General features: G+C 39.5%; 1 protein-coding gene across 3 annotated transcripts in view; it reads right to left on the bottom strand.

Annotated features, from left to right (window-relative positions):
* The window catches only part of HIVEP2 (HIVEP zinc finger 2), a 140,550-nt gene extending 121,211 nt beyond the window's left edge, over positions 1–19,339 (bottom strand). For 2 of the 3 annotated variants that reach the window (XM_062614255.1, XM_062614262.1), the window contains exon 1: positions 18,312–19,154. The gene's annotated coding sequence lies outside the window, so the exon portion shown is untranslated. Of the gene's footprint in view, positions 1–18,311; positions 19,155–19,218 lie in introns of those variants that run through there. The other variant, XM_062614256.1, reaches the window with a different exon arrangement.
* Positions 19,340–19,345: the final 6 nt, after the last annotated feature.

The raw sequence follows: 19,345 nt of genomic DNA, 5'->3' as shown, positions 1-19,345 counted from the left end.
AAGCTACAAAATGTGTGTGTTTGAGCAATGCAGCCTGAAGAAAGCATGGCCTTCGCACACTCAGAAATCATACCAAAGCACGCAGTATAATCAGAGTTAAGAGAAAGTAAGCCTCCGATAATGAGGAGATTTCATTAAAACTCTCCTGTCTTAATCTATTCAGACTAAAACGTTGTTTTTATCAATCTAACTGTACATTTGGGGGGTGTTCTTCTTGAAAAAATGCTTCAGTCTGCTACGACAGTGCTCTTGCAGATGGACTGGTAATGAAATACAAATAGAACGTTGAACATGAAAAATGTGATGTGTAGCACATTTTTTCTTTCCTTTACTTATTTAATTTTAATTTGCACCTAGTCACTTTCATGCCAAGCGTCTCACATAGTTAATTGGTGTAAATTAAATTTCACCTTTTTTTAACAGGAAAAAGTGGTGAACGTGCGTTGGTAACTGCTTCAAGCTTTGCTGCAATATGGGAACAACTCAATCACCTGAAGCCACTTAAGGGTTTGAATGGACAAGATACTTGGCCTTTTAACAAAAGCAAGAAAAATGGAACAAGCATGTAGAACAACTTGCAGGGCAAGAAATCCCTCTCTGCGGAGCCTTGTGACTGGGACTATTAACCTCTGAAGACCTCTACAAGGACCTTAGGATGTGAGAGTTTATTCCTGAGCAAGCCACTGCCTGCACACACACTGTACACCCCCTCGCTGCCCATGCATCAGTGCCACTTGCAGCAATTACTTTCATCTGGCAGCCACATCCTCACCCTACACTGCTCTCTCCAATCATGCTGATTTCAACAGAAATTCCACCCGAAATCAAGGCCAGCCCACACCTCCCATGGCAGATGGTGAACAGCCCTCACTCATTATGGACGCCGAGCCCAGGAGCACCCGTCTGCTGTTGCTCCAGTCTGTACCCACACAGCCACGGCTCACAGCCCCGCAGCCCTCAGCTCACCCCTGCTCCCCCCTCAGCCAAGGCCTCAGGCACAGGCTCTCACCAGACAACATGATGCAGCCACCACAACACCCCCTGCAGCCATCCCCCACCGAAATGTGGGGTGAAAACTCCACTCCCTGTGGTGCTCCCTGCTAGCCTCCTGGCCTTACAAGTCCTGGCGCTTAACAGACCTATGAGGACCTCTCATCCAAAAGAGTAAGGGTAATTCAAGTAAAGGACACTCAAAGCATCCTAATTAATCACATAGGAAAATTGTGCCCACGCTACTACTGACAGCAGGCACAGAAATTTCAGTGATGCCCCTACATAATATTTGCCTGCATTAAGAAAATCATGAAGTTGCAGAAAGGACTGTCAGTTAGCCAAAACCCACTACAGGGCCAAAAGTAAAGAATACTGGAGTCAGTACAAACAGAAAGCATTTGATGAACATTATATTTGGTTATCATCAGGCAGATTCAGGAAAAGGTCTTTCTTCACCTACAACATCTTGGTGTCCTTATGTGCCACTAACTCAGATCCCCAGCTCTACGCTTCTGCTCTTGCAACACTGACTTACACAAAACTAAGTCAATTCAGCACAATAAATGAAAATCCTCCTGAAGACTAACATATCTTGTAAGTTTTCATGAAATTTCTTGTAAGTTCCTTCTGAAGGATGTTGTACTGACAGTGCACGAAAAATCCTGCATTTGTTTGGAAAATAAGGATGTAATGAGAGAAACACAGTCCACTTCCTCATAGTGCCTTTTCGACATCCCTTGGCCATGACCTGAATGTGTGAGAAAATACTTTCCTGTGTGAGAAAGGACACGTTTCCATCTGTGCTTGTTCATCTCCTCCTCTCTGTGCTATCAGCAATGGTGCTAGCTACAGAAGCAGCTTACAGATGTAACTGTTTCTCATTATAGCATCTCAGCTGCTATCTGTCCCGAAGCATAATCAGCCACTGTGTACGTATGCATGTATGGTAGTCTACAAGATAAGACCACAAAGATCAGCACTTGGTTTTGAGTATTTGTTGTTAGCAACAATAAAATCTCAGAATACAGTAGTCAACAACCCTATGCCACAGTTTACAGCTATTTCTGGATGAAAGGAAGAAAAAATACAGATTATTTTTTTGGTGAAAATCTGAGGGAGCAGGACAGTTTGAAGGGGAATTCAGGAGCACTAAATTATTCCTTTCCTAAAAAGTCATTACTCCCACACCTTTCCTAAAGACACGTTATTTTCATGACTTTATTTCCTAACATTATTGTTTAATATTTGTATCCATGCTACTGAAGCAGAAAGTCATCCCAGGCTTAACAGCTCAGCGTGACTTTGAAGATCAAAACTGAATAACAGCAGAGAAAATTGTCAAGGAAATATTATTATAGGAAGATTTAACTTAAAATCAATTGCTTTTATTCTAATGCATTCATACAATCATTCACTTCTCCTTTCCATAAACTGGTTATAAAATCTCTTGAGACAGAGGACTGTTGTGTTGTATACATGCCTAATGACCCTATGGGGGCGTATTAAAAAGAAGAAAAGAGATTTATACAACATTTTATAGGGGCAATCACAGCCCATCAGATTATTTTCTTTTACATGTGAAAGCAGTTCAAATTAAGAGACTTTCCCCATTTATTACTCTATAGCGGTTTTTCAGAGGAAAAACAATGGTGGGGAGGTGGTGGGAGGTGCATTTGGCATGCATATATATAAAACCTTCCAAGGACTGCACATGCCTGAGCAAATTCTCTCTTCTGTTTGTTAAACATTCCCATCCCAAGGCTATTTCAAACCACGTCTTCATGATGAATACCTGGACCTGGTCTGTACAGCTGAGAATACCAACACACAGTATTTAATTTCAAAACCCAGTCATATCCTATTCCACAAAAGCCTAGATATTGTTATTTCTTTGCCTATCTTGCCTCTCCCTGATTGCAAGCATCTCACCAGGCATGATTCATGTTACATAACTAACTCCAGCTTGTTAAAAACAACAGTTATTTAGCTAGGTAGTGTGATAGATTAATGAGGTAAATCCAGAATTTGCTTATTGCTGACACAGACAAAAGCTGCTCATCAAATAATATGCCCATGCAACGTTAAACAAATGAATAAGCACCGCACCAGCACTGTTTACGTTCAAAATTAATTAAATCTTCCAAATTCAGGATCCTGTACTCTAAACTACTGAGTGCCTCTTCTCACGCCACAATATGCAAACTCCCTTGTGCATATGAGCTTGATGTTTCTAAAGAGCCACCCACCCCCCAATCATTAGAGAATTAACAGTTGAAGCTTGAATTAATTAATTTCACTCACAAGAACATTGTGCTGCTTTACTGTTTTGGCTGACTTTGATGAGACAAAATCCTCCCCCCCAAGTTAGCTGCAAAATGCTTGTGTTTCTCAAGCAACCATTCTTACTCATGTCTCTGTTTTGGTTATGAAGTGTAAAATCAGCAGCCGGAGAGGGTTAAACAGAAGCAAGCCTCTGTATTCCAGCAAGGCAAAGAAATCTGTTCAGGCCCTGTATATTCAGCATTATTCAGCACTATCGGGACCATACGCCGGCATCCCTGAAGGCCCACCTGACAGCGTGTCCTCTATATTATGCAAGTGATGTGGTCTCCCCAAGGCAAATCATCACCTGACCATCCTGGTCTTTGCAGCTGAGCCAGTATCCAGTGACATGCTCCGTGGAGCAAGCCATTGCCACATAACTGTATTCTCTCCTCAGGCACTTCTCCGGGGGAAAGGGAAAAATAAAACATAAAACTAAACTGCTCGTATTTCTGGCATCACCACCACAGCAGAGCAATAGGGAGGCGACTGGCTGCCCCAGCAAGGAGCAGCAGCAATGGGGGCCTTGTGCGAGCACCGGCTGCCTGCCGAGCCCAGACCTGAAACTAGGTCTCAGCCCGCTTGACTGCAGGGGAAGGGAGGGGAAGAGGAAAAAAAAAGGCAGCACTTTCTCAGAGCAGGAAGAAGGGGAGGCCATGAGCGTTTCCTGTTGTGCAGCTGAAACAAGCAAAGACGTCATTACATTTACACTCCCTCAGGGTGTCAGCAGATTGAGGGCCAAAGTTCAGTCATTTCCAATGCACTGCAAGGAGGGAGGTTCTGGAGGAGAAACCAGCAGTGGCTTTATTGCTAACAGCGTTCTCCGCACTTGCATAGCAAAACAGCTAAGCAGCGTGTTACCAGGCTCAGCTGCAAAGTATCGTATGTGACTAGAAACAATATTTGCTCTGGAGCTGTGCTGCTCTTGTTTTTCTCATACAGCTTGTATAAGAGTATTACTACAATACAGAGGTGCACCAAGCTCTTGCTACAGCCCATACTTCTGCAAACATCTGGAAATCAAGCCTTACATATTTTTTGATCCCATGGAGTAAAACATGTTTTGTGAATGCATCTGGGGCACAACTAGAGTATAAAACTACAGTATTCCCTTGTCAGATATGGCTGACAACCCAGCAAAGTGAATACAGATGCTTCTTTTCAATTTCGCCTCTGTCTTTCTGAAGCAGATAAGGGCCACAAACTTAAGCAAAGGGATGAAAGCGCAGGAATTGGTTAGTGGCATGCAGGAGTTCAGCATCTGGTAACTGTCTTACAGACTGTCCATCTGACCCTAAGTAAACCTTTGGTATACTTACCTGGAAAGCGTAGGGAGAACCTGGATTGCAGTCCTACCCACCCTTACTAGCTGCCTAAGTTAAACATTAGAAAGACTTTTTTAATGGAAAGCATCGTTAAGAATCCAAATGGTACCACCTGGGAGGTTTCAGAGTCTCCACCACTAGAAGCTTTAAAGAGCTGTCCAAACAACCACCCATAGGAAACCATTTGGTTATAGCTGATCCTCCCCTGGGGCAGAGGCTCATAGAACACTCCCACTCGTCATGAGACATGTTCTATACCCATTTTTGTTAGCTGCTGAACAACACTGCAAAATACAGTGATAAATACAGTCATTCCACAATAAGCACGTCCCACAACAACCCCTGGTGTCCAGGACACTAGACTTTTCCTCTCTATGCTGAATGAGACAGATTGGGTAGCAGTGCTCCACTTGATAGAAACTGATTTTAAGAGGCACTTAATTTTATGAACCTCAGTGAAAATGAGTGGAAAATGCTCTTCTGGATCCTCACTCTACCATCACTAGCTGAAAAAGAGTATCTTTATTGTGTTTCTGCAATAACCACCCTGTGGTCACACCAACAACTGAAGCCAGCCTTTCAGCCCTGGTAATTTTGAATATTAGAGCTGAAACTAGGGAACCACCAGTCTGCCTCCAGGAGTCATAATAAATCATATCTTTTGTGGGAGATATGCAATGCTACTGGCTTACCAAAACTGTTCATTTTACTATTTAAAAAAAAAAAAAAAATTTAAGCAAAGATAGTATTTTTAATTATTTATAAAGTAGATTCTGGATACTTTTCAAAACATATTCTTCTACAAGGATATGAGCTGGTTTGGTTGTTTTCTACCCTTCCCTTAAATTTTTCAAAGACAGCTTATCTTGAAGATCCACTGCCCAGTTAAGCATGAAGAAACCTCTAATGGTGCTTGTTCTGACATTAGCGTGAAGACTTAATCCTGAAGGCTGCCAGTCTAGCACTAGTCTTCAGGACTTTTTTCAATATAAAAAAAGCAGACAAATGAGTCTTTGGTGATGGCAGTGACTTATAGTACACAATATACAGTCTTAGGAAGAAAATCTGGTTTTAATTCTGCATCAAACCAAAGAAGCATTAACTTTAGCAAAGACAGTTTGAATTAGTTCAACATCAGAATCTGACCCTTAAAAATGCAGGTGCGTAACTTAGGCAGGTGCATTTTTAAATCAAAATCCAGTCCGAATCATATACAGCAATAGGTGGAAGCAGTGATGTTCTCCTGAGAGAAGGAGAAAGGGGACAAAAGCTTCAAAGTACTTTAAGCACGCTTCCACTGTGCACAGCATCCTAAACAACATGTACGACAGCTATTCAATTTCCTGAAATCTGACCATAAAGCACTACACTCACTCAGGGTAAGCATGGTCAACTATTTTTAGTCCAATATCTGACAATGAAAAAAATGCACCCACAATTTGTACTTTTGACTGTGCTGAGACAATTGTTGCATGGCACAACCGCAGCACGTGGCCACGCTGTGTAACCACTCAGCACTGGCACATGGTGTCACAATAGGCATTTTTCACACATATATGGCTGCCTGCTGCAATACAGTGTCTGTTAAAAAACAGAGAATATAATACGGAACAACAGTGTTTTCACTCAACCATCTACATCCTGAGACTTAATCTTCAGGTAATTACGACTCACTGTTCCGTTAGTTGAAGAACAGCATTAAACCATCTCTACCATAGTTTGAGGTGAGAAGGTGCCATGCATTCCCTGTAGTATACTTTGCATCCAAATATGACCTTAATATTTTTAAGAGCTGGATCTGTTGTGTTGGTTTTACTCATTTAAAGCTTGAAACTTAAAGCAAAGGAACAGATGCAAATTGTGAACTGGCCAAACTGTCAGTGCTGTTGGTATCCTGATGAAGACACATGCTTTTTCACTCCAGAATAGAAGTTGGTTATCATAAGCACAAATACATATGGAAACGAACTCTTAAAGCTGTCTACCTACAAAATATTTAACACCTTTACAGATTCCCACAAAACAAGTTAAGCTTTTTACCCTTTACAACCCATCTGCGTTATACTTAGTACAAAGCCACTATTCGTATCACTTGGCAATTTAAACTATGTACCACGTTTTTACAATTCTTTCACTTCCATTTGAAGAGATGTTTGAGAAGTGCAAGTGGAAAAAACATTATCTTTTTTTCTTGAACTGTCTCATCACTAAAGGAATTCCCTCAAGCAATCCTACAAACAGATAATTAAAACATCCTGTGACACTGTTCTGAGGAAAACAAGACAACTAAAGATGACAAGATCCAAGCTGCCAAACACCTGATAGCAGATAATTGTTTATCTTCAGAGTATACAGAAAACAGAAGTGGGGGGGTTGGTTTTCACTGGGAACCTGGCACCCAGCCTAAATATGGCAGTATGTGCCCATCACTGAACAGGACACAACCCAACCACCAGTGAAGGGGCAGCAATCAGAAATCCCTGAAGTATCCCCCATCATCTGTCTTCTCATCTACTGCACTTGGGTGCCCCATGCTGTGCTCTCCTGCCCCAGAAGGACCCTGCCACCAGCACTGGTCCTTCCCCTCATGTACCTCAGGGGCCCTCCAGACATAGGGATGCACAACCTCCCATTCAGAAGCTGCTGAAAACCACTGTGTTGCAAAGAGAAAAACACTACTGTGTCGTAAGGATTGGATTTAGGATAATATAAATGTTAAATTTCAAATAGGATCATCCCATACACCGCAGGTGTGTGTGAGTGTCCATAAGGGTACAATGTGAAGAGTGTATATGTGTGTACACATGTACATACATACGCTCTTCTACATGAGTTTATATATATATAATATATATATGCATATAATATAAAATGTACATACACATAAAAATGAAAGTTAACATATGAAAGTCATCTGGCTAAGTGGTACCAAAACCCTGTGATTGTAACTATCTTTTGTAAGTAACGACTTAAGAGAGGCTCTTTAGAAAAAACACAAAGTCCTGGAAGCTAAGTGGAAGAAAAAGCAAACCCTTATTTTAGGGCTTGCTTGAGTATTTATATTTTATTTCAAATGTCTAATCAAGACAAACCAGATCTGAAAACCATTCTTAAGAACCTGCAGTTTTCAACAGTAGGTAACCTAATTTCAAGAAACCAAAAGCAACTGCTAAAATATTTATTGAAATTGCTTTCATGGAAACAATGAAAAAACACTATAAAAATGTTAAAAATATTAAATCAACTTGACTGCTTCTGTATCTTATGAATTCAACAAGATCCTAGGCAACAATAATATTTAGAGTAAATATTTTTCTAATGGGAATAGCATTTTCACTCAAATTGACCAGATGATATCAATTTAAAAAAAAGCAAAGATTAGAATACAGAAAACACTTCTATTGACTTAAAAAATGAAACTGCAATCCAGTGAGTACAAAGTTGTTTAAGAAGACATTTACTTTTTCTTTCAGATATCTTTCATAGGCTTTCTTTTCCTTACAGTGTTTTCAATTAAATTCAATCCAAATGATGAAAATCTGTTCACTAGGACTTCAGAAAGCACACATTAACCAGTGTAAAGTACTGCACAAGTGCACAAAGTTTAATATATCAAAGGCAAATCTAATACCAATTCCAAGTTTTGTACTTATGCTCTAAACCCACTTAAAAAAGACAAACAGTGAAATAAATAAATAAAAATCAGTGATACAAAAATACAGTAACTTTCTACGTAATATCCCATCTGTTCCACCAGAAAATCATGCTGCAGCAAGCCACAGGGGCTACAGCTATGAAAAGCCCTTGTAGAGGAGCCAAACGCTGTAATGAGCAGTTTCAGCAGCCGTGGAAAACCGTACCAGCCACCACAGTAAGGAGGCAGCCCTCAATGCGCTCAGTGGGAACTCACCATCTCATATCCCACGGGCTAGGGGGACCCAAGCTATCCACAACGTCCTCAGAGAGTTGCCTGGATCTTGCAAACCCAGGCTCAGAGGTTTACATGTACCAGTAACGCTGGGAAGCACTGAGACGCAAGTGCTAGCTGTCTGAGGTTGTGGTGTTTTGACATTGTTTTTTACGGGAAAGTTTTGTCTCCAGAGTTACAGACGCAATAAACTGGATTTCCCCAACTCCTCCACAGACCACACCTCCCGATGCTGCTCCCTGTTCTTGTACTACGCATCTAGTATCTGCACACAGAAATAGTTTCTGGAACATGGGAACGGGCACCCTAGTATGCCTGCTACCCCTGAGGCTCATTAAAAATAGGAGCTGCTGTTGCATGCCAGATGCTTGCTCACTGTTGTGTGCCTTGCAGCAGATGAAGTGCAAGTCTTCCAGCCACTCAGGCAAGCAGGAGAGACCCAGATCAAAGAAGTACTAAGGGGTGTTCTGCTATGGTTAGGAAGGCCAATTAAGGTGCACATCCCTCTCCTTCCAGCTGGCAAAGTCTCAGGTACTCAGGATTAAGTAGCAAGAATTTACTTCTGCTGCTTCCATTATTATTCATTAGGCGTGTGTTAAAAAGATACCCTACACTTCCAGCCTTTGGTTGCAATATCACACCAACTACAGGTGTTGGGGCAAGGTCTAGGTTCTTTCAACCATGCTTGTAAAGGCTTTGCTTTCGCTCCAGGTCATCATCCCCAGAACAAATGTTGAAACTGCAGAACCCTAGGCAATTAGGAAACCATACCTGGACTGGAGGGAATTCATGAGCCAACACATTATCATAGCTCTCATTAATAAAATAATAAACTGTGCAATTACAGCGGGTTGTACACATACCTCAGGGTACGCAGTAAGGCGCAAATTTAGAAATGGAATGTTTCCAACAACCAACAACTTAAACAGGCAAGGATCCTTATCAAATGATTAGGTTACTCAAGAACTACTCCAACAAATGGCCCTTTTTGCCCAAGGTTACACATTCTAAAATTATATCATAAGCTTTGGTTGATCTGGGGTTTTCATCTTCTGTTATTTTGTTTGTAGCATTTACGAAAAGAAATTAGCTCATCTCCCCTCTAATCAACCCATCAGGTGCAAGATTCTATCAAAATTACATTTAGAAATGGGGAAGTGCAAAGAGAAACCCAGCTATCAGTGACAAGCCAATTCAGTTCATTGCAACTGGTCTTCAGACGGAAGACTACATACATAGGAGAGGCAGGTTACATTAAAATGAAGCATCATACTAGAACCTTGCAAACCTATCGTAAATATTGTTCTCTTGTATCTTTTTATGCTGGACTGAAATTATGCCACCTTAAACAAGAAGGTATCAGACCTCACTAAAACTATATATATAAAAATATAAATATATATATATATATAAATTACATGATGCACAAGCTGAAATGACATGGAAGTTTCTCATATCTTAATAAGCAGTTCTAAACCCAGACAATGGAATTTCACTGGGAAACACGCATACAGGACAGGTAAAGTACAGTCAAGGCTCCAAGCTCACAAATTCTGCTAGAACTATGATGCCCTCAGGAACCCAGCAAGTTCCTTTCTCAAATGGGTTATAACTACAAAAAAAATAAGCTAAAACCACAGCTCTAAGCCACTGTCAGTTCCAACAGTTGTACGTAAGACTTCACACATTTTATATTCAAATCACAATGAAAGCACCTTGGGGTAGATAACACATCTTTTCTTTCCAAATTACCTTCTACCATCTGGCAATGTAACTATCATTTCTGGTGAGAGTGCCTTTTATGTCTCCTCTCCCTGAAGTATCCAGAGGCTGTTTCCATGTAGACAGTTCTTCCAATATTCTCACCTAGTGTTACTATATCCAGTAGAAGAGCAGACATTTCAGAGAAGGCTGAAGGTTTCCATTTATAGGCTGAGACAGTCACAAGGAACACTATCTCAGCAGTACAAGTCCTACCCACAGCTGATGGCAAAATCCTGGCCTCAAGGAAAAGAAAATAATAAAATCAATAACAACTTCCTATTCTGCACTTTTATTGAAGTCAGGATTTGATCCAAAATGACAGAGTTTTCATTTTATTCACAAGAGACAAGGTTGTTCACACAGTAACACAAGCTGTGCCAAGCACAGTTTGGTGTCATCTTCTCAGCCGTGGGGCACTGATTAGAAAACTGTGAGATGAGGGCAAGATGGTTTTGGGCTTGCCATCAGAGAAAGTGAAGGCCAAGCAACAAGATAACAAGTGTTGGCATGATGCAAGTGGTGGTTTTTTTTATGCTATCTCTTTTTTACATAATCTATTTACACAGGTAATCTGTTCATGGATTGACTTTTTGGTCATGTTCCCACAGCCATGAGACCTGGCACCACTAGCTCAGCCATGGTGCTGAAATGGGTGTCCTAACAGAGGAGTGAGGGGTCATGAGCATCACGTACAAGATGACTATCATGCACCACCAATAACAGGGCCTCAGAAACGATCCTCTAGCCTACTGACTAGAGCAAGAGTGATATGATTATGCCCTTCAGGAACAAAAGGATACAAAAGGAATTCAAAGTGCTTTAATTTAGAGGACAAACATCTTCAGGGTCCAACAAGATATGACCTTAGCTCCATCAGTCACAGGCAATAAAATTGGCCAGGCTCAATTACTGACTGTTAGCATCAATGCATCAGCAGTGTACCAGGAACAGCGAATAATGCTTTAGAAAGACCACGTGGTCATAGATATCTATATACACAGTTGTGAAATAAATGCCAATACTCACACATAACTAATGCAAATGAACTTATTTATTTAAAATAAAAAGTTATACCTACATTGAATCTAGGACAAATCTTCCTCTCAGTGACAAAAAAGCCAGGTCTGCAACCATGACCTCTTATTAAGTTATTCCAGGTATATGGTACTGTGAATGAGATAGAACATGACTGGATGCAGAAATTATGATCCCATAAACGTACAGCATATATGCATATACATATACATGCATACTTAAGTTTTTCTTCACGTAGCATAGCAACCCCTCTCAAATTTCTGGTGTAATATTTATTTTTATGGGAAACCTCATAGCAGGGGCAAAAAACGCACTTTTGGCTGAGATAAAAACACAGGTATAATCTCATCATCTGGATGTAACACTGAATTATGTAATGACACTGGGAAACATGGCTGTTTTCTAGTGTTTGAGTCTGTAAATAGCCACAAAATCTATTTATTACTCTCTTGGCTTGCCAGACAACCCACTTGACTGAGAATGAGTTAGTTAAAATTGGTTTCATTTATTCCCTTGCTTGCTAGTTAAGCGGGTTGAACTATTGACCAGGATCAAATGATACTGCAACTAAATTAAATCAAAACAGTGCATAAGCAAAACATAAAGAGAAATACCTGCAAGCACTGAGCAAGATAAGGCGACGCTGTATCCTGTGTGTAAATGAGCAGTGGAGATGTCAAACAAGGGAAGTTAGAGGATGTTACAGTGTATTCACGATGTTGCCTTCTCTAGGATCTTAGTTACTCAAGATGTGCTTGTACAACTTGCGAGTGAACAGGGATTTGAAAGGCTAAATAAGTACTAAAATTCATTAGGTTGAGGTCTTAACGTTAAAGGGAAACTTGCTCTGATAAAAAATAACTGCTTGTAGGCAACTGCAATCCACTGACAGTTTCTAAGAACCCTCCCTCCCCAGCCTACTTATCTTCTTCTCTGGGCCTCATTCTCAATCAGCACACATCCAAAAACATGTGCTTAGCATCTTCATTTTCTTCTTTCATTACTAGGGCTGTGAGAGAGAAAGAAACTTACAAGGTTTCTCTCATAATCAATCCATTTGTGAAAAATATGCTGCACTGAAGCCTTGGAGAGGCGTGCATAAAGGAACTCCATCATCCCATGTGTCTTTCCTGCCACGTAGGGAGTGATCTGGGGAGCAAGGGAAGGAATGTCAGAGTATATCTACTGAAAGCTACTTCGCCATTACTACAGAAGAACAAAAAAAGACCCCAGGCACACTGCTATAAAGCATCATATAGAGGACACAGACCAAAACTAAGGCAGAGGTTCTTCCTCTTGTACACTTATCTTTCACAACTGAATGTGTTTGGGCGAACCTGACATCACGAAAGTTTCAGGTTTATCAACTCTGCACCTGTACAACCATGAAGCAAAACAAGCATTTCCAAAGTGCTGTATAAATGTGCCTTGTCCTTGCTCCAAAAAAGAAGTTTTGGGGGATCTGATATGCTTCCATCTCCTTGTCTATAACTTTCTTACCTCTCTGCTACGCCTGTTCATAAAAGCAACATACAGAGTGATGAATTTTTGTTCACAAAGAGATCACTAATTTAATGGAATCATTGCACAGCTATGTGATAACAATTTAAAACTAATAGTGAGCTGAACTAAAAACAAAGCAGAGAAAATGAAGGAACTGTATTTCATCCTTTTTTCTCCCAACACTTCACATACCTGCCATCCTGTCAATAACAAATCAGAACAAATAAAGGTGCTAGGGGAACCTTCATACTAGGTTCTGGAACTGATTCGTACTGGAACTGATCTACGTAGTAGATCCAGATCCAACTCACAGCCTTACTTCTTTACAAAAACTCAAAACTGCCCCACTAATTACTCCAAATTATGTGGTAGTTTTACTAATCCATGGTTGATTCCAAAGTCTTTCATGAATACTTGATATTACCTCTATGATAAATAAGGTGAAAGATGAGTATGATTTGTGTATTTCTTTTAATTAGTAATTAAGTAAATCAGACATTAAAAGCTAAAAAAGATATGACTGTCATACATTAAACATGACAGATAGTTTACTAGACCAACTGTATTGCTCTCTCCATCCCAACATTTTGCCACCATACCAACCTACTGCAGAGGTAGCAACACTGTACTTGGCATTACTGTAGCTCTGTAACAAACACCCTTCTGTGAGTCTGTATTTCATGAAGATCACGGTAACATCACTAACATCATTTCCTGCTCAACCATATTATATAAATGACTCCTACTCTTACACTTACCACAGTTTAGTTCAGGTGTATTAGTAACATTTTGCCAAGTCTGTCTTGAAATTCAACTGTAGCTTACAAAATTAGATACATGTAGCTTATCCATTATTTAAGTCTTAAGAAAACAAGGATTCTAGCAAAGCTGCACTGTGAAAATATGCACTAACTTTAGTTAGTTATGTTATGTTTAGTTAGTTATGTTATGTTAGTTTAGTTAGTTATGCACTAACTCTAGCTCAAAATGAACTACACTGAGCAATAGACTGTTAATAGATGCCAGCAACTTAGCCTCTGTTGAATACTGACTTTGGTCTAAATTAAATGGGTTTTATTCTAACTAAATAACATTGCATCTTCTTGTCAATGAAGGGTAACCCCAGTTATTATCTTTCTTGACAGCCTACACGTGTTTTGGTTTAATGCAAACCACAAATACAAAATACATAAATGGATTGGTCCGTGTATCTTATTTAAACAAACCAAAAGAAACCCCAACATGCAAGAAAACCCCACTGACTAATAAAACTAATTCTGATAGGCTTGATCCTGCCCTGTTAGACTTTCTTAAACATAAAGCTCCATTCAGCCTAAGCACAGATATTACTCTACGGGGAAACTGTTCATTAAATAATACTATTTCAACAAAATTAAGCATTCTGCTCTACTAAATTCTCTGAGATAATATCACTTTCTACAATGTATAATTAAAAATTTCTCTCAGCTTTTTAAATTGCTTATTAGAAAACATCCAGTATTACTCCATACTCATAAATCACTTGGTAAGGGGTGCACCCAAGCTCCAGCAGTCCACCACCAAGCCCAGTGGAGTAAAATTCCGAGCACGCTCTTAGGGTTTGGGAAGGTGGGGAAGATTAAGTTAAGGTGGTCAGGCTAGCAGCAATACTAGCCTTTATAGCCAAAAAAGTCTAAACTTCACTATACGTTATAGAAAATAATTGGGAGGGTGGGGGAGTATGATGCTTTGTTTTTTAATTAGCATTTTCTTATGAAGAGGGTCAAACCCTACTTTACCGCATTACCTTTAAGCCACCTGACACTGTAATTTCCTTTTCCTTTGGCTCCTCCAGTTTTCACTTTCCTGTTGAACTGAACTATAAATGCAAATTATCTAACTGCTTTCCTTTGTATGGAATTTCCAATAAATGGCTGTCTAAAAATGAAACTGTCTGTAGCAATCACACCTTGAGTTCCTCCTGTATGGCACAACAGCAATTAAAGCATACCTTTCAAAAAATGCTGTACATCCTTCCCCCACCCCTTAGCAGCTTACATAAATCAGAGATTTTAGCTGTAGCAGTTTATTACAACTGATGCAATGAAGTCAACTTCCATTCTTAAGAAGAGATTCTTTACAATTGTTTTTTGTGCAGGATGAATTTTCTTGTACGTTAGAGTTGCATTTTTCAGACTCTGACAGAACTGTCAATCACAAGAAAAAAACACAATGAAATGACTTACTGCTAAACACAAACTGAAGTGTAACTAAACAAACCCATGCGCACACGAAGTGGCCGTAAACCCATTGCAAACTACATTATTACATCACTTACAGTTTGTGTCACTTTTAGAAAGAAGTTTTTATTGAGACCAACTCTACACTGACAGAGGTAGAATGTCCACATACAAACTTGGAAAAAAAAACAACATATAACCACTACACAAAATTGTCCTATCAGCCGAACCATGTACCAGGGGGATTTGTATCAGATAATTACATTCACATCGGTACACTGCATTACTTTAAGAATACTACCATCAAAGTGGTATATTTTTGGCAGGTACACCCTGAGACCCCCAACCAGAGAAAGTAGAGAAAAAAAAACACATCTAGGTTTTTGCTTACTCATATATAAATCTATGAAAACATAAAAAGCAATACTCAGTTTCAAGAAACAGTAAAAGAGGCATGCCCAGGGCAGACCAAGGAAATACAGAAATACAAGCAATATTGTGACCATGAACAGCTGTGGTCCACACTCCACTGCTATTACCCTGACATACGATTCTGAGTGACCATTCTGCAGATGTGCAAAATGCGCTGTAAAATTAAAATAAGCACCCAGAATCCACAAAACTTCTTCAGAGCAAGGAGGAACACTTCTGTTTAGACCACATTAATGATGGCAAGAAATCAATCACAAAAAAGATTTATTAATAGAAGTCAAGAGACTTTTAATTTGACAGACAAAATTGCACATGATACATGTATTTCTTCTGACTGTTTCATACTGGGGATTTGGAAACACTGCATCAGATTGTTGCCTCTACTCATACCCTCTCACACCTTTTCCATGCTCATACCTTTGTGGGAGAGACTTCTGGGGACAAATCTTACTGGGGATAACCTATTGAAAATGAGTGGTTAGGGTAAAGCCAGCTGTTTATGAACAGATGTTCAAAATGCTAAAATACTGGTGCCTCCCACTTGCTATTTCAGTTAAAGGAAAAAAAAAAATAGCCTGATGTTTCCAGGGATTAACATATTTTTTAAATTCACTGATGATTTAAGATCCAAGCAAGTGCTCACTAATCAGTTATCATGGAAAAACTTCTAATACTTCTATTTACAATCAATTTTTTCTCTCAGGCGATCACAGACCAGCCCCTTGACAAGTCCTAATTTTACCTGAGAATGAAAAATATGCCCTGATAAATTCCTTTTTAATATTTCCTGCTGAAACACAACAGTTGTTGCAAGGTGATGAAAAAAATGTTTAAGCCCCAAAAAGAGAAATAAAACTGTACAAAGCAGCTATTTCCCATTAAAATGGCACAGCCAGCTTGAAACATTCATTCTTCTTTGGTAATTCTGTGTTACTTAGCATCCAAAATTACTGATTGAAACCTGTGAAAAATACCGTTATCCATTTTTCATCTAGCTTACGCTTCCCCTTGCTGTTTCTTCACTTCTTCAGGAACTGCTAGATAGTTCCTTCTACTGAAGGAACAAAAAAGCACAGTTTAATCAGAGGAGAAAACCAAGTAACTACCAAGACACTTATTTTAATCTGTAACATACTACTGCAGAGATGCTGTTTAAGAAATCTGGGAAGAAAAAGATAACCTGCCTCTTTAAATAAAAGAATTTTTAAACCTGTTTCCTCATAATTTATCAGACCTTTTTCAAATAGCAAAGGTATGCAGCCTCTGCTTTAACATTTTGTGGAGCTCCCAAGAGTATTAGTAATTAACACTTGCTGAAGACTTTCCCCATCAGATCTAGTGATAATTATGTATTCCTACTGCTAGGAGGACCAACAATTTAAAACTGCACACTGTCAGGTTCACTACTTCTCAATGACTGAGGTAAGATGGCTAAATATTTTCCTCTCTTCACCCTGCATGAAGTCCATTGACAAGAACAACTTTTGCTGGGCCTGATTTATGTCAGGATCTAAGAAGGCAGGGAAAGTTAGTAGTTAGGTCTGGCAATTTACCTGGAATTCTTTCACAGAATCAAGTGAGAACTACATGGAAGCAGCACTTGCTGAGCTTTACTTCCAGAGCTGGATGAACAACTATTAGTATAACTGACCACAGTTTTTTACAAAGCCCCACCATACTCCAATTTGAGAGACAGCTTGCCATATTTCATAATGCAAGTCACAGTTAATGTGACTTCGTATACTCTACAGTAATACTATTCAATAGCAAGCATTTTTTTTTTCTGTGTTGGGTAAGTATTGCATTCTTTCACTCATAAATTGTAAATTATTTCTGTCAACTACACAGCTCCTGTATTCCCATTACCTTACCCAATACAGTTAAATTTCAAAAGTAGTAGCAGTAACCTTCCCTGCTGATGACTCCAAAATGATGAGAGGAACATACAAAAGGGTACTCTCATTTAAACCCAACTCACCTTAGTTCTTCTAAAAACAACCTAAACAAATGAATAAGCAAAGAAGTTTGGCAAAATGCTCAACAACTAATATCGTGCTTTAAAAACTTCCAGCTTTGGTTACAAACATGTGGACCAGCGTCATAAGTTTACTCATATAACCAAGTCCAGCCAATGATATTAGAAATAGTTAAAAGTAAAAAAAGAATGGCCTTGTAGGGTGCTACCACATAAACTAAACAAGATATACTGCCAAACACTCAAGCAGACACATGTACCATTATTCAGCAAGGACCACATGAATTCATATGGCTCTCTGTTTTGTCTTCATAGTAACAAGAAGGTTTGTAAACAGATCACGCATATGAGGAAATCTAGTCACTTGAGAATCTAAAAATCTGCCTTTGTAAAGAAGCATTCTGCACTGTTGCCACACAATTGGACTTAGATACACAATTAAAAGTCCTCTGTGCTTTTTCGGGACAAGCGCTGCTCAATTTTATTGCTACCCGTAGCAGTGATGTTTCATCATGCCACGTCAGGATGTATGTAACTCCTATGCCCAACAGCCATTGGAAAATAATGCCAACGCTATAGCCTATAAAGCAGAAAAGAACTGGATTGTTCTATCAACAGAAATAATGACACCCTTACCATACGACTACTGCCTGCACAGCTGAAAGCCAGAATAACCTTAAATGTATTTACAGATGACAGTATTGACTTTATTAAACTCACATAGAAAAACCCCTTACAGCTTCAGCTGCAACATTTTTTTTTTTTTAATGAGGCAAAGCAAAAAAGTAATGAAGAAAGTTTCAGATAATCCATACCTGAAGTTTCAGAAGTATCTCCCGATGGGAAAGCTAAGGAAAGATTTAACACTTAACTGTAAATAAAAATAACCCACAGGTTATTTTGCATTTATCTAAATATGTCCACATGCTGCAAACCTAACAGGCAGAGACCCTCCTATCTTTAAAAACAGATGCACTTCTTTAGCATGTCTGTATATCATTTTCACTATCAAAATACTGAGGATTCTGCACCACGTCCTCATAACCGGAGGATCAAACTCCTCTCGTGGACTGCGGTAATTCACAACAACAGGATTTAAAAACTGGGCCAACTGAATTTGTACCCTGTTACCCCAGTAGCTCTTTTAATTCGGTAATTACCGCAGTTACCCGGTGTCCCCAGAACTCCTGCCGATGATCGGAGCCCCCTTGCGCTGGGAGCTGCACAGACACAGAACAGAAGGCACCGGCTGTACGCACAGCTCCATGGCACACAATAACACAAACCTATCCATTAATGGTTTGCTTTTGCCACCCTGACCACTTCATCTGCTTCTTCCGTAGTAATTGACAGTAGAGGTTAATTCCAAGAACAAAAAAAAAACAAAAGTAACACCCTTGACTAAGTAGGCATAAAATGGTTTCTATAGTATTTCATAACGTACAAAACCAGACAGGATTTACACTGAAGTTAACTTCATTTTAAAATGAGAGAAGGGAAATTATTTGTCTGAGTATTTATGCTGAAACACATTAGTATTTCTATTAGCTTAATTTAAAAGGGCATTTATTAATTCGTGTCATTAAAAAACCTTTTAATATTTGATGAGAAGTTTAATTTCTGCAATTATCACATAAAGGCGAAGGGAAAAGAAAAAAAAAAACAACCTGAAAATAAACAACATTTGACCACTACTACCAACTAATAAGAAAAACAGATAACCTTTTCTTCTGGGAAATTAAGCTCGAAGGACTTTTATCGTTGTCCCGGGGCGAGTCTCGGCCGCCTGCCCACAGAGACAAGCCGTGCCAGCCAGCGGCCGGACGAGACCCCGGGCCGCACGTACTGA

This window comes from Pezoporus occidentalis, unplaced genomic scaffold (assembly GCF_034315485.1).
Source record: "Pezoporus occidentalis ecotype Australia unplaced genomic scaffold, CSIRO_AGI_Poc_V1 ctg174, whole genome shotgun sequence".
NCBI lineage: Eukaryota > Metazoa > Chordata > Aves > Psittaciformes > Psittacidae > Pezoporus > Pezoporus occidentalis.
Note: the sequence above shows the minus strand (reverse complement) of the source record. Positions and strands in the feature narration are given on the sequence as shown.